The 10,847-nt window shown below is 40.5% G+C and overlaps 1 non-coding gene across 1 annotated transcript; it reads left to right on the plus strand.

The window, feature by feature from the left end:
- The first annotated feature begins 9,763 nt into the window (after positions 1–9,763).
- LOC121974019 lies at positions 9,764–9,869 on the plus strand. Its single transcript, XR_006109905.1, has one exon. It is a non-coding gene; the product is annotated as a small nucleolar RNA R71 (small nucleolar RNA).
- Positions 9,870–10,847: the final 978 nt, after the last annotated feature.

The raw sequence follows: 10,847 nt of genomic DNA on the forward strand, positions 1-10,847 counted from the left end.
AAGACAAGTCAAGTAGGTCAAGGTTGATAGGAGACTTGACTGGGAAAGTCCTAACTAGATGTTAGGCATTTGGAAAGTCCTAACTAGATGTTAGGCATTTGGAAAGTCCTAGTGAGGAGCTAGGCAAGGAAAAGTCCTGGTGAGGAGCCAGGCAACGGGAAAGTCCTGGTGAGGAGCCAGGCATTTGGAAAGTCCTAGTGAGGAGCTAGGCAAGGGAAAGTCCTAGTGAGGAGCCACGCAACGGGAAAGTCCTGGTGAGGAGCCAGGCAGTTGGAAAGTCCAAGTGTGGTCTTGGCAAAGGAGAAAGTCCTGGTGAGGAACCAGACAATTGGAAAGTCCAAGTGTGATCTTGGCAAAGGTTGTAAGTCCAAGCATGTGGTCTTGGCAAGGTAAGTCCTAATGTGACTTGGCAAGGAGAACTCGATAACTAGGATGAGGCCAAAGGAAGCTCTTGAAGGCAAGGCGTGAAGGATGGGGAGATATCCGAGGGATGCAAGGCTGATGGAGGAGGCTAGAAGGCTAGTTCAAGGTTGGTCAGGTGTGGCCAAATACTAGGCATAGAGACCCAACAGGTCATAGTTGACTGAGAGTTGGGTTAGAGACTTTGGACTTGAGTTTGAGTCAAGTCCAGGCTGGTTAATCGATCGAGCGATCGATTGAACCAGGGTCAAATCGATCAGCTGATTGATTGGAGTGTGCTGCAAAGGAAGGAATGGCCCAATCGATTGGTCGATCGATTGGGACTATAATTTGTGAGCACAGAGGCCTTCCCAATCGATCGGGCGATCAATTGGGAGCTGCCAATTGATCAGCCGATCGATTGGGCAGGGAAGTTCTCCCGCGATCGCGAGAACACAGAAAGCGTCTGAATCGATCCACCGATCGATTCAGACTGTCCCAATCGATTCGTCGATCGATTGGGATTCGACCGTTGGGCAAGATTCAGGTGATGGACGGCTACGATGGAGCGGTGCTGACGTGACAATTGATTGGGGATGGATTAGATCGATTAGGAGTACTGTTTAAAGCCTGGGCGGAGCGTTTTCTCCGTAGATCTTTTACGATTTGTTTCCTACGAGCTTACAGTGATCTTCAGCGATTTTCTCTGATCTTCACCGTCAGTTCTTGAAGGCTCTTGGGAGTGTTCTCTCAAGATTCAAGAGGCAACAACAAGCACAAGTAAACAGGAAGAGAGTGTCTTTACGTGTATTTGTATTTCTTCTTCTTGTATTTTTGTGTGTATTGTTGTGTGAGTTTGTACGAGGCTTCTCCGCCTCCGGCTGCGACCGAGAAGGAGTTATTCATAGCTGAGATAGTGTGTCGTGTGTGGATCCTTGATTAGTCACCTCATCTTGAGGTGGATACCAAGTAAATCCTAGTTGTTAGTGTTGTGAGTGTTTGTGTCTTTGTATTCCGCTGCACATTATCAAGATGAAGCAAATCGACGCAAAAGCGACGAGCCGCTATTCACCCCCCCTCTAGCGGGTACAAAGGTCCCTACAATTGGTATCAGAGTGAGATCGCTCTTCTACGGACTAACCACCAAGAGAGCAAGAAGCTAGAGGAAGAAGATGGAGTCCGAAGGACCACTCGGATGGGATATCTGAATTCCACCTCCGTACGACAAAGAAGACTTCAATTATTGGAGGACGAGGTTGGAAACTTGGTTTCAAATGGATTGGAATCAATTGGTTGCATTGGAAGATCCATTTGAGGCTCCAACAGACAAGAAGGGTAAGCGCCTCCGACATCGACATTGGACCGAGGAACAAAGGGAGCAAGCGGAGGCGGATAAGGAGGTAACAAAAATCTTGTTAAATATATTACCTTCTAATATCATTGTGAGTGTAGGTGAATGCACAAGTGCATGTGATCTTTGGAAAAAGATCATTGCCTATCATGAGAACCCCACTCAATTTCAAGAAGTGGATGAGCCTAAGAGAAGGGTTCATTGGTCCAAGAAGAGAAGGACAAATCCGATGTTGACACGAGGTCAACATTCGAGGAGAAGAAGGAAGAGGAGGAGAAGGAAGAAGATGAGAGATCGTCTACATCTTCAAGAGAGGAAGAGGTGGAAGCATCCACATCCTCAAGGGTTGAAGAGGTGGAAGCACCCACATCCTCAAAAGGAGAAGAAGATGATTCAACCTCCACAATGCAAGATAAATCAAATGGAGAATCAAGCATCATCCCTACAAGCAAAGGTATAGAAACTTCAATTCTAAATAACAAAAACTATATCATTTGCTTTGAGTGTAGGGAACATGGGCACTACAAGAGCAAATGCCCTAAATTGTCTAAGAAAAAGGGCCAAGTGGCACCTAAGGGCAAGGAAAAGCCTAAAGAGACCGTCCCAAAACAAAGAAGAGCAAGGAGCACATTGTGTGCTTCTCGTGCAATCAAAAAGGACATTATCGGAGTCAATGTCAAAAGCGGAAGAAAATAATCAAGGTCAAAGGAGGAAGCACAAGTCTAGGGGGAGCTTCCAAGGTAAAAACCAAGGTATCATTTAATGAACCTATTCCTTTGACATATAATAAAATGCATGTTAGAAATAACTTTTATCATTTTAATGCTAATTATCATGAGAATAGGAGGCATGATAGTTTTAAGGTAAAATACATTCCTCCTCATGCTAGAACTACCACACTTAAGGTTAGGAAGGTAGACAACAATTTAGGCAATAATTCTAAAGATTATAGATATATGCCTAGATATAGAAATGCTCATAGGGGTCAAGAAAAATCCAAGTCCATGGATTTAATAACGGAGAACCAAGTCTTGAGGTCAAGACTTGATACCTTAGAAAGAACCCTAGCAAGAATGAAAAATATGCTTAGGGGTCAAAATAAGCATAACCTAGGAAAAGTTAGACAAGCGTCATCCAATGGCTATAGGGGTTTGGGATACAAATCTAAAGTCAAGAAGGATGTGACTTATTTTCATAGGGTTCCATATAGTTATGAGGCCAACCCTAGGTGTAAAGGTCAAGTCAAGAATACTAGGGAAGGAATCCCTAAAGGTTCTTTTGGCAAGACCAATGTGACCAAGACTTCTAAGAAGTCTAACAAAGTCGCAAAGAAGGTTACAGGGTGTTACGCTCCGCAAGTGTACGGAAATGTCGCAAGTAATATAAAAGATTATCGTATCCACAGGGACTGGAATAAGCACTAGAAATGTATCAATGCGAATTAACTAAACAACTATCCAATTGTTTCAAATGCAAAGTGAAGGTAAACAAATCTAATATTAAAGATCAACAAACAAGAGTTTAGTGTTTTGGGTTATGATAAAGGGAGATTCTAGGAGTTTCGGTTTCTTTGTAAGATTTCTTGAATGTAAATGGTTCACCAATTCTTATCCCTCAATTGCCAAACACTTGTAGAAAGTTGTCGGTTCTCTCTTGCAATAGATAACCGGCTAAGGACTGAGAAATGTATCTAAATATGATCAATTAGACGTGAACCTACGTTGTCCTTACACAAAAGCGCACCTATTACTATGCCTTCCTCGGATATCAACATAGAAGCCCACAACTTATTAATCTATCAAGATACAAGAAACTAATCATAAGATCCATCCTACTCTCTTGAATATTCCTATTTCCTCTTCAAGATTATCTCTCAAACATCCTTACACGGGCTTGCACCTGTCACGTGGATCCCTCGGATGATCCAGTGAGAGTTTATGTTTACAAAGTCCACAAGAAATCCAAACAATCAATCAAGAATGAGAATTAAGCACAAATCACCATTAATCATTCAAGATCTAATTGATACAAGCAAGACAATGTCATTGAAACAAGAAAATGGCAAATCCATAAGAGATTACATCAATCCATCATACAAATACTCCCTTAATCCTAGAATACAAGATCTACTCCATGAATCGAGGAAGAATACCCGAAGAAATAAAGATTACAAGCATTTCTTAAATCCCCAATTCAAGAAACCAAGAAAAGGGGGAAAGAGAAAACTTATCTACGAAGAAGCCTCGTCTTCGGATCCAATCCTCGCTCCGGAGTCGAAATCGTCAAGAACTCCCCTCGAATCGCCCAGAAATCCTCCCAAGAATGGGAGGAAACCACCAAATCTTGCCTTCTCCCAAAGGGGAAGAGATCCCCTTTCAATTCATGAAGGAGGGTTTAAATAGAGGAGGAAATCGGGTGCCACACGGCCCCATGACACGGCCGTGTGAGATTCACACGGTCATGCCCAGTTCCTTCTCTGCCAAAGCTGCACGGCCGTGTGACTCACACGGCCATGACCCTTCTGTTCTTTGGAAATGCTACACGCCCGTGTGGTGCACACGGCCACCACCTGCTTGGCCTCGGGAAACCTCACACGACCGTGTAGATCTACACGGCCATGTAAGGCATCTGCTCTAATTTCTACAAATCAAGACACGGCCGTGTGAGATTCACACAGCCATGTCCTCTTCCCTTCCTGTTAAAACTACACGGCCGTGTGTGGTACACGGCCTGATACTCTCTCCCTTCAATTCCTTCCAAGTTTGCCCGAGGACGCATAATCTTCACCAATTTCGACTCCTGTGTACAGAAAATGCACAAAAAGCAGATCTCCGAACCAAAAGAGTAAATACGCTAAAAGGAAAGCTGGAAGTATAAAAATGCATAGATCAAGCATGCTCAAAGTATGTAAATGTGCGTAAAAACATGCATAAAAAAGTATATAATCTACGCACATCACACCCCCAGACTTAAACCTTTGCTTGTCCTCAAGCAAAATGTTGCAGTCTAAATTCATATGTTCTACAACACATTCATAAAACCTAGTGCACTTTCCTAACTCTATCAAAAAGTTTCATTAACAAGCGTGATCATGGAAACAAGTAAAGTATGGTTCAAGCATAAGAATCTTGTGCACAGTGTAAAAGCAACTCAACACCCTTCAAGTTTCAATCGATGTCCTAGTCAAGTCGTCATCAAATTTGAATTCCTAGTGTTTCCAGTGAAAGACAAGTAACCAGTGATAGGCACTTACTCACCATTCACTTGGTTCATATTTCTCAACTAACCCAAGGTCTCAAAGGTGTGCTCAATCTCAAGGGAAGCTAAGCAGTCATTTCCCAGAACCTAACTCGGTCTCAAAGGGTGACTTGCTAGATTCCACTCATGACAACTATTTTTATATCCCTTATTTTTTTTATAAGTGTTTGCATTGTGCAAAACTTATTCACAAATGTACTTTTAGCACACATGTTGGGATATTTTGATTTTTCCAAATGAGCTTTAATGATTTGAGCCTCATCCAGTAACCAAAATGAAAGTTGAGAAATCACCATGGAAACCAAGTACTAAGCAAACAAGATGAATCATGACTATTTCAATGACATCAACTATTCATGCATCAAGCACAAGTGTAGTGAAGATAAAATCCTTAAGGTTGAACCAAAACTAAAACTCATCACCATAAGATTCTTAGCTTATTAATGCTTCCCAAGATAGAAAAAAGAACTACACAAAGTTTACTACTAGCATCATTCGAACATCATGAATCAAGACAATAATCGTGCTAACATTTCACTTGAATCCAAGAAAGCATATAAGTGAAGATTTGATGTTCTCAAAATTGCCATGATTATTTCAAAAACAAGCAAAATAAAGCAACAAGCAATGAAAATAAGAACCAACATGAAAAACTAACAAAAACTAAAAACTGAAAACCAAACTAAACAGTACATGACACCCCCCAGACTTAAACTTTTCATCGTCCCGATGAAATCAATATGGTGGAGGAGGTGGAGGTGGACGAGGGAAAGGAGGTCTACGACGTGGTTGGCCAATAGGAAAACTAGGAAAACCTGGAATCTCACCCAAGGATCTATGATACTCATATAAAGCATCTACTTGTTGGCTAGTAAGCATCATGCTCTGCATAAAATCTCTCATCCTAGCCTGATCAGTATCATAATCCTGCACAAACTCAGCCACTTGACCTTGAAAATTCCTCGTAAACTGAAAATGATTTTGTACCTCCCTAAACTGATCATCAGATAAAGAGAAGCGCCCCTCCAACATTTTTCGTTGGGCATCTTGCTTCTCATGAAGTGATTCTAGAGACGTACGAAAATCTGAAAAATCAAACCTAGAAGATCCCGTGCCATATGCAAAAGAATGCCTAGCAGGCTCCATAAAACTAGAAGGCTGCGGGTGTCTAGATGACGAGGGCTCATGATGTGGCTCAGTGTCTCCAGGTATAGAAGGGTTATCCTCAAAATCTAACTCAGAAATTACCCAATTAGCCGGGTTACGAATAGTAGTTCGTTCAGGAAAAGGAAGGGGTAAAGGAGAACCACTCCTCCTAGGAAACGCGAAACCATTCTCATCCCGAACGATCATTTTCATAGCAAGACATGCATCAATGTCAATCATGTCATTACCATGAATTATTTCCAACCCATCAACATCAAGATTTAAATTATAAGCTATTCGGGTAATCAAACCACCAAAAACAATTGATCCCGATGATGCCCTAGTAGATCTTAATAAGGTTTGAACAAAATGAAAACCAGAATCAAATTCAACCTTATAAAGCATAGCCCATAAAGCATAAAGCTCTATCTTTTTAACCACCCCATCACTCTCTCCCCTACCAAAAATAGTTTTACTCATGACTCTATGTAGATACTTAAAGATGGGGTTTTGCATATGGGAGGCCTTAGCTCTTGAAGGCTCATAAGGTTGATCTAACCCAGTTATTGCATTCCAAAAATGATTCCAATTAAACCTTGGATCAAAACTACGAGGGCTACCGGTGGTTAATCCAAAACAAGAATTAAAGTCACTAAATGCCCATAGAAATTCTTGATTCATTAGTCTAAATGAGATTTTTCCAAAATAATCATCTTCATTAGTAAAATGGACATTAAATGAACTTAAAAATTCCAAAACAAGACGAGGATATGTAGGCAAATGTGTGTACATAATATCACTCCAATCCAAAAACCCAATCATCAAATCTACATCTTCCCTAATTCCAAGCATATCAAGAACAGTTGGGTCCATATATCTAGTACACACTATCTTTCTATTGACAAGAATTGCAAATCTAGTTACTTGATCATCATTTCTAAACACAATATTGAATTCATTGTCATTACCTTCGTTGCGTGAAGTCCTTTTGCCTTTGCCCTTCACTAGTTGTTTTCCTTTGTCCCTTGATGGCTCCTTCTCTTTGTCTCCACTGGATCCACCACCTCCTTTGCGAAGTTTCTTCAAAATGTTGGACATCTTGATGAGTTTAGATAGGGGAAGAATTATCTAGGGTTGGAAAAATGGAACTCAAAGAACAAAACTTCAAATAGCAAAGATCTTAGGTTAGGAGAACAAAAAGTCCAAGTCTTAGAGAGGAGGAGAATCCGGATCTAAGAGATCTTGAGAGATTAGGGAGGAGTTTTTAAGAGATTGGGAGTGAAAGAGATGTTTTGGAGAGTTGGGGGTGTGCGGAACACGGCCAAGATCTGGCCGTGTAAGGTAGAAAGAAGACTTTAATAACTCTCCTACACGGGCCGTGCAGATCCACACGGCCTCCCCCTCTTCCTTCTCTGGATTCTTCGCACGACCGTGTCTGGGACACGGCCTCTCCATCTTTCTTCTCGGAATTCTTTGCACGGCCGTGTTTGGGACACGGCCTAGACCTTTTTCTCCTCGGGATTCTTTACACGACCGTGTTTGAGACACGGCCTAGACCTTTTTCTCCTCGGGAGATCCTACACGGTCGTGTCTGGATGACACGGCCCAAGCACTTCCCTTCTCTGCAACCTTTGCCTGGCCGTGTATAGCACACGGTCGGGCTCTGTTTTGCACCTAACCTGAAAACAAAATCAAAAGAATGCATCAAACTAAAAGAAATTAAAATACAAATCAAAACTAAATAAAAGAACCCTTGGGTTGCCTCCCAAGAAGCGCTTGTTTAAGGTCTTTAGCTCGACCAAACTTGATCATTCACTTCTTTTCCTCGCCCTTGGAGGACAGATATACTTTTTGTTTTTGTTGGGAGATCTTCTCCAAACATCTTCCACCACATTGTCTCCTTCGTTTGGTGGTCTTCCATGAGGATGGAAATTCCATTCCTCAAGTTTATAAATGCTTGTCCTGCTACAAGCATTTAAAAGAGACGAGACATGGTTAGAGATATTAGATAAATCATATTCCAACCTTTCCTTACCAATTACCAAAGAAAGCTTATGATTTTTGACATCAATTATAGCTCCAGCTGTAGCAAGGAAAGGTCTTCCTAATATGATAGGAATCCTGGGATCCTCTTCCATGTCCAACATGACAAAATCTGTGGGAATAACATTCCCATCCACCTCTACTGGCACATCTTCTATAATACCCAAAGGGTACCTGCAGGAATGATCGGCAAGTTGAAGTGCCATAGTAGTAAGTTTAATGTTTTTGAGACCTAATTTATTACAAATTGAATAGGGAATGAGGCTAACACTTGCCCCCAAATCACAAAAATCTTTTTCAAAAAATTCTTTTCCTATGTTGCAAGGAATATAAAAGCTCCTTGGGTCCTTTAGTTTTGGGGAAGTGTTCTTCTCCAAAATAGCACTACATTCCTCACTGAGCGCAATTGTCTCAACCTCTCCTCTTCTTCTCTTGTTTGACATGAGATCCTTCAGGAATTTGGCAAATCTAGGCATTTGAAGAATAGCATCAATAAGAGGTACCTCTACACAAATTTCCTTAACTTTTTCTAAAAACTTGCCAAATTCTTCATCTTTCTTGAGCATTGTAAGTCTCTGAGGAAAAGGGACAGCTTTGCTCTGACGGTTCAGTGGAAGAGTCTCTTCAACCTCAATGGTACTCTCCTCATTAGCTTGAATCTGATTTGGTATAAGAGGAGAGAGCTCTTCTTCTTTTTGTATCCCTTTTGGAGCAGTCACTTGGGAGTCTCCCAAGGTCCGTCCGCTCCTAAGCTCAATTCTATTGCAATGCTCCATAGGATTCACATCAGGTTTTCCTGGAAGTTGTCCTGGTGCTCTGGATGATGAGGAAGCTAGTTGGGCAATTTGACTATCCTGGATCTTTTGATGCTTTTCAGAATTATTCATTCTCTGAATGAGCTTTGCTAAATCTTGCTTCATTTCATTCTGACTTGAGATAATTTCTTCAAGCATCTTTTCAATATTTGACTTTGGTAAGCCTTGAGAAGATAGATGTTGAAAATTTTGTTGCCCAGCTTGAAAATTTGGTCTTGCCCCCATAGATGGTCCTTGATCTTGATTATTTTTGTAAGAAAATTTGGGATGGCTCTTCCATCCAGGGTTATAAGTATTTGAGTATGGGTTGTTCTACCTTTGATTGTAACTCATGATTGCATCACATTGTTCCAGTTGATTGATTTGTGCAGTGATAGCTCCCAATGGACATGAGTCATTTGAGTGCTCTGAACTCCCACATACTTCACAAGATGTACTAATAGCATTGACCATATTAGCACTAGTCCCCATATTCTCGAATTTCTTTGTAAGAGTGTCCAATTTTGCATACAAAAGAGTGACTACATCTACATCAAACTTCCCTGATGCTTTAATTGTTGGGTTTACAGAAGAATAGCCACCACTTCTTTCATTTGCCCATTGATGATGATTTTGTGCTACACTGTCAATAATTTCTTCAGCTTCATTTAAACTTTTATTCATAAGTGCGCCTCCAGCAGCTGAATCAAGGTACACTTTAGTATGATAGTTGATACCATTATAAAAAGTGTGCAACACTAACCATCTTTCCAACCCATGATGTGGGCATTGTCTGAGCATACTATTATATCTATCCCATGCTTCAAAAAGAGATTCTGAGTCAGTTTGCTTGAAGCTTGCAATTAAATTCCTCATATGAGCTGTTTTGCTTGGTGGATAGAATTTATCAAGAAACTGTTGCTCACACTGCTCCCAAGTGGTGATGCTATTAGGGGCCAAAGAATTCAGCCATTGCTTTGCCCTATCTCTTAAAGAAAACCTAAATAATAATAATCTAACTGCTTCTGAAGGAACTCCATTCATTTTCATGGTACCACATATTTCATAAAAGACCTCTAAGTGTTGATTGGGGTCTTCATGAGGTCCTCCACCAAATTGGTTCTGCTGCACCATAGATATAATTGCGGGTTTGATCTCAAAGTTATTAGCTTCCACTGAAGGTCTTGAAATACTAGATCGAAAACCTCTTGCATAAGGTGCTGCATAATCCTTGAGTGGTCTATTCGCCATGTTCAAATGTTCCTGTTCTTCAATTTGCCTTTGCATAATTCTTCTTTTATGGAAAGTTATGTCAATCTCAGGGTCAAAAGGAAAGAATTCCCCTGCAAAGTTAGATCTTCGCATACACAAGAACAAGATAGCAAATGACAATTCAACAGAAAAAGAAAAAAATAAAAGAATAAAAAATGCAGAATTGAATTTGTACAAAAAGAATTAACAAGAAGTAAAAGTTATACAAGAAAGTAAAAACAAGAATCTAATGATTAGTTACAACTATGCAATATGAAAGGAAAACAAAATGTTTAGTCTAATTCAATTGATAATTCCTAATGTTATAGCGCAGTCCCCGGCAACGACGCCAAAAACTTGTTACGCTCCGCAAGTGTACGGAAATGTCGCAAGTAATATAAAAGATTATCGTATCCACAGGGACTGGAATAAGCACTAAAAATGTCTCAATGCGAATTAGCTAAACAACTATCCAATTGTTTCAAATGCAAAGTGAAGGTAAACAAATCTAATATTAAAGATCAACAAACAAGAGTTTAGTGTTTTGGGTTATGATAAAGGGAGATTCTAGGAGTTTCGGTTTCTTTGTAAGATTTCTTGAATGT

This window comes from Zingiber officinale, chromosome 4A, assembly GCF_018446385.1.
Source record: "Zingiber officinale cultivar Zhangliang chromosome 4A, Zo_v1.1, whole genome shotgun sequence".
In the NCBI taxonomy this organism is placed as follows: Eukaryota; Viridiplantae; Streptophyta; class Magnoliopsida; order Zingiberales; family Zingiberaceae; genus Zingiber; species Zingiber officinale.